Raw genomic sequence first — 5,303 nt, forward strand, 5'->3', positions numbered from 1 at the left:
CAGTCACTTGGGTCATCGACAAGGGCACACATGCATCACAGAATTAGGATAGGAGGGTTTGCCCTCCCTTCTCTCCAGGTCCCAAATGGATCCCACCGACACACAACTATAATCTTAAAATGCAGATGAAATTAGACCTGCAGAAAAGAATAAAAGACAGAGGTGCCCTAAGTGATTTGGCAGCAATCTCGAATCCCAGACTGGCTCCACGGTTTCCTCTTTTGCATTCTCGCCATGGCTTTGAAGATTATATCTCTGATTTAAATTTCTATTCTTGGAGAAGGGCCTGTTTGCTACACTTAGATTTCAATCATTGCCCACAGCAGTTCTTTAAATAAATAAATAAAGAGCCTCCCTTTTGACCAGTTGGATTGCCATCTTCAGACTGAGTTTCAGCCTAACCCCTTATCTCAGTCTGTAGTTGGAGTCAATTTTTGGCCAGACCAATAGCAAACAGAATATTTGCTAGGGGGTGAAGAGAAGGATATTACCAGAAATGCTGCCCTATTTGCAAGCTAATATACTGTTATCTGGATTATCATAACAATGCATATTGCACTGCAGAGTGTTCACTCCCTCTAATAGCAAACTCGGGCAGTGAGTTCTAACGGATACAGAGCCCAAACAGGGCCACCACCAGGTAACCCCAATGAGATAGGAGAGAGTCCGCCAGATCCAGATTCTACACTGCCTAGGGACCCCTCAAGTGGGGAGCTGACTCTTTCCTCCAGCCCTTACAGTTTGAAGGGGCACCGCCAATGGTGTAGTCAGGGGTGAACTTTGATTCAGTTCTCATGGAAAGGCGAACCTCCCAATCTACACTTTCCAAAACAATATGCAAACCTAATTGGGATGGAATGATCTGTTAATTTCAGTTCTCTCAGTTTCTCATTATCCTAATCTTAAATTTGGTTCTCCACATTTCTGCAGTTAGCAATTTTTTAAAAAAAAAAATCCTAATGAAAAATCTTCAGCAATTCAGTGCGAATTTCTCCAAATAAACACATTTTTGTATGCAGCTTTGACTAATATACACATTTGTTGCATTGTATTATCCTAACATAATGCATTTTCACCAACATATTCATTGTGTGCACATTTTCCCCCAATATATGGAGGAAATATATGTTCTGCAAAATTCAGATAAGTGCATAGTTTGAAGAATGGCTGTGTTTCAGTTCTCATACTGTTTCAGAAAGTGTCAATTTGATGAATTAAACTTTAAATATGAACTGAATCTAATTTCGCACCCATCCCTAGAAACTAAACACAGCCATCATTCAAAATTGTTTTTGTTGTTTTTAACATGTTGTAAACAGCTTTGATGCTTTTAATGAAATAGCAGTATACAAATATTTTTGTCAATCAATCAATCAATAAAATTTGCACTTCTCTGAATTTTGCCCTGCAGATACTAGGCTAAAGTGTGCCCCAATTCAGGAAAATAAGAATTGTACATATTAGGGAAAATATACTTCTCAGAAATATGTATATTATTTATTTATTAAAGTTATATCCTGCCTTTCCTCCAAAAAGGTGCCCAGGGCAGCAAACAGGCAATAAAACTCTAAAAACATCTAATTATTGGGTAAGATCGCATAAAAAAGGGTATATGACAAGTCATTTCCACTGAAATGCTGATGAATTTTCATGGGGACTTTTTATTTTATTTTTTAAATCACAAACTGAAGTGGAAATGTGAAGAACTGAAGACTAAAAATGAGAAACTGAGAGACAGCAAAATCGACAGAATCAGCCACCCTTAATGAGTACAGCCCATGCAAGTCCATCAGGATGAATGCAGGATGAATGCTCATTGTCATATAACAGGGTTCTGCACAGACCCCCTATGTGCCCCGTGGCTCCAATATGGAGGGGGGGGATCAGGCCAACCCACCCTGGCTCAGGCCACTCCCAAATCAGTCCAGGGACAGAGCTCATGTTTAATTAGGTTAAAACCCTCTAATCAAACATATGTCAGAGACACTGCATCTCCTCCCCCTTCCAGCTGAGAGTGGGTCAATTTATCCTGCATGATGCAGTTTCTCAAAGAGCTTACCTTCAGGAAAGCCCCTCACCAAACAGCACCTGTGCCCCTGGATGATCGCTGCCTCTGCTTGTCAGGCAGGAAGGACAGCTATGGCTGCCTCTTCTTCCTGCCTGATGCCCCACCCCCTAACAGCCCCAGGTCATTCTGAGTCATTACATCTGACCCATTATGGCCATGCTTCCCTGAACATGCCCGATCTCATCTGATCTCGGAAGCTAAGCAGGGTCAGGCCCGGTTAGTACTTGGATGGGAGACTGCCTGGGAATACTGGGTGCCGTAGGCTTAGAGGAAGGCAATGGTCAACCACCTCTGAATACCTCTTACCATGAAAGCCATATGAATATATCCAAAAAAGATTCATAGGGTCGTCCTAAGTTGTAATCGACTTGAAGGCATATAAGAACAACAACATCTGACCCATAGTGATACTTGGCTGTCAGAACCTGACTTGGCCAAACTGAATGGGCCCAGTTTGGCCCAGGCCTTGGCCAAATCAGGTGCACCGTATAACTGACCTGCAAACAAATCAGAACAAATGCTCAATGAAGTCTGGATATAGTCTAAGCTCTGTGGAAGCAAATCAGGATGAATGTTCAATAAATTAGTTGTCTAGAGGAAAGCTTAAGTGTTCCAATCATCTTTGAAACTCGTGTGGAGACGAGGAGGGCATTCTCAAGGTATTTTCTTTATTTGGGAATAGTTCACAGAGACACAGTTTTAAGAGTCTCTGAGGAACCTCCTTACAGTCATAGACAACAAAGAAAGGTTAACAAACTCTCACAAAAAATCTGTGATGGTGAAAGAACCTACTGAGGTGCCTCACACTGGCTATGCAGGTCCTTCTGGTTGATTTACCAGAGCTGGGCCTTCCCAGTGTGGTTCTTTTTTATTGCTTCTCACCTTTCCATCCTTTGAAGGGCAACATTTTGATCGTACAGCTTAGAAGAGAGCAATGTCTGCAGTTCTCCTTCCACAGCAAAGCAAAGCAAAGCAAAGCAAAGGTCAGGACCCTAATTGCTGGTAAGACAAGGACAAACAAGCTGGACGCCATCAGGAATGGAGCACCAAGTCTGGACCGGTGTGCTCCAGCTAAAAGCCTCCTCAGCCTCCAAAGGCATGGAGGTAATCATTTAGTTGTCAATGGGTCAGGAACTCATAGTGCCTAACCAAAGGTTTTGGCTAAGGAGAAGAGGCAGTTCTACTGAGGAACTCAATTACCCATGAAATATCAATGAGGCAGAAATGCTCAGTCTCCTAAAGAGATAAGCCCATGCCATCAAGATTTCAGCATCTCACAAGGAAATAAATACACAGTAGGGAGAAAGGTGGATTTACATATGAATACAGGTGAATATAATGACCTTCTATGTTCTGAAAACACAGATTTTATTCTTTGGGACCCAGAATTTAGTGCTTCGCCATGAAAATACTCGGGGGGTATAGAAACACAGGAAGCTGTTTTATACTGAAATCAGACCATTGATCTTTCAAGCTCAGTATAGTCAAGACTGGCTGCCAATGGCTCTCCAGGGTTTGAGGAACGGATCTTTCCCAGTGCTATCTGGATTGAACCTGGGACCTTCTGCATGCAAAGCCCTTCCCTAAAATAACATTGCTTCTTCTCAATATGAGCTTAGGAACACAGGAACCTGTCTTATATTGAAGTCATGCTTGTTAGGGCTGATGGGAGTTGTAGTTCAGCAGCATCTGGAGGGTCAAAGGTTCCTCACTCCTGTTCAAGAGGGTGGAGCAGCTCCATTATGAGGAATGGGTACAACATTTGGGGGGTTTTAGTTCAGAAAAAAATTGTGGGGGCAACATGATAGAGGTGTATAAAATTATGCTTCGTGTGGAGAAAGTGGTTTAGATTTAGATCCTGATTTTACAGGTTACAACTAGCATTGGATTGTATCTCTGTGCAAAGACTAAGGACCCCTGCAGATGTCCTTTTTATTGCACATTTATAATGATTTGCACTCATGATGTCATTGGGGTAATAATAATAATAATAATAAATTTAATTTATGTGTCGCCTATCTGGCCGATGACCACTCTAGGCAACGTACATATGGCAAGTACAATAAAATACAATACAACAAAATACAATATATAGTTATAAGTGATCTCAATTTCAATCCTATTTTTTCATTGCAAATGTTTCAGGGCGGATATACTGCTTTGTTTCCAATCCATGTATGTCCCATAGCTTCCTGTTGAAATATTTCAAGTTTTTATACTGTAAATGGTCCGCTTTATTTTTTGTCCCACTTTTGTTGCAGTATAACGCAAGAGTGCCCCTCTGGCAGGAAATAATATGGTAACATTGGGGAAGGATCTCAGAACAACTCATAAAGCAGAATGATGTGTAGATGGTCCAGTATAAATCCACCCCTAATGCATTATTATGCGAAACCCATAGAGCATCCAAAATCAGTCCCAAAATAAAGGAGAACATAAGAACATAGGAAGAGTTTGCTAGGAGTTTGGGCTCCTACTAGGAGGAAAGGTGGGATATAAATCTTATAAATAAAATAATAAAATAAAATAGATCTGGCCAGTGGCCTATCTAAGCTAGCATCTTGTTCTCACAGTGGCCAACCAGATGCCCATGGGAAGCCTACAAGCAGGACCTGAGAGCAAGAGCCTTCTCCCTTCCTGTGGTTTCGAGCAACTGGCTTTTGACACTTGAGAGAGATACAGTAGTTTTAGAGCCCTCTCTAGCTGTGAAGGTGATTTGTTTTTAATATTTTTAATAATGTACTTCATATTGTTGTGACCTGCCCTGGGACTTACTGATGAAGGGCAGCTATTAAATTTGATGATGATGATGGTGTTCAGAAACCTACTGCCTCAACTGTGGAGGCAGAGCATGCATGTATTTTTAAAAACCATCCCAGTTGGTGGCCATCACTGCCTCTTGTGGGAGCAAATGCCATAGGCAGAGCTTGGAAAAGTTACTTTTTTGAACTACAACTCCCATCAGCCCAATCCAGTGGCCATGCTGGCTGGGGCTGATGGGAGCTATAGTTCAAAAAAGTAACTTTTCCAAGCTGTATGTGCTGTGTGAAGAACTACTTTCTTTTATCTGTCCTGAATCTTTCAACATATCTCAAGATGCTGAAAGAAAATGTGGATCTTTAAAAACAACAACAACTTTGTTTTTGGGTGTTGTAGAATACACCTGCAACAAACAAACAAACCCAGTCTGGGAGGGCTTTGAGTCAAAATGGTCTTTCAGACTCTGTGCATGTCT

General features: G+C 41.5%; 1 pseudogene; it reads left to right on the top strand.

The window, feature by feature from the left end:
* The first annotated feature begins 2,214 nt into the window (after positions 1 to 2,214).
* LOC133363563 (5S ribosomal RNA) lies at positions 2,215 to 2,333 on the top strand (annotated as a pseudogene).
* The last annotated feature ends 2,970 nt before the right edge of the window (positions 2,334 to 5,303 follow it).

This window comes from Rhineura floridana, chromosome 8 (assembly GCF_030035675.1).
Source record: "Rhineura floridana isolate rRhiFlo1 chromosome 8, rRhiFlo1.hap2, whole genome shotgun sequence".
Taxonomy (NCBI): domain Eukaryota; kingdom Metazoa; phylum Chordata; class Lepidosauria; order Squamata; family Rhineuridae; genus Rhineura; species Rhineura floridana.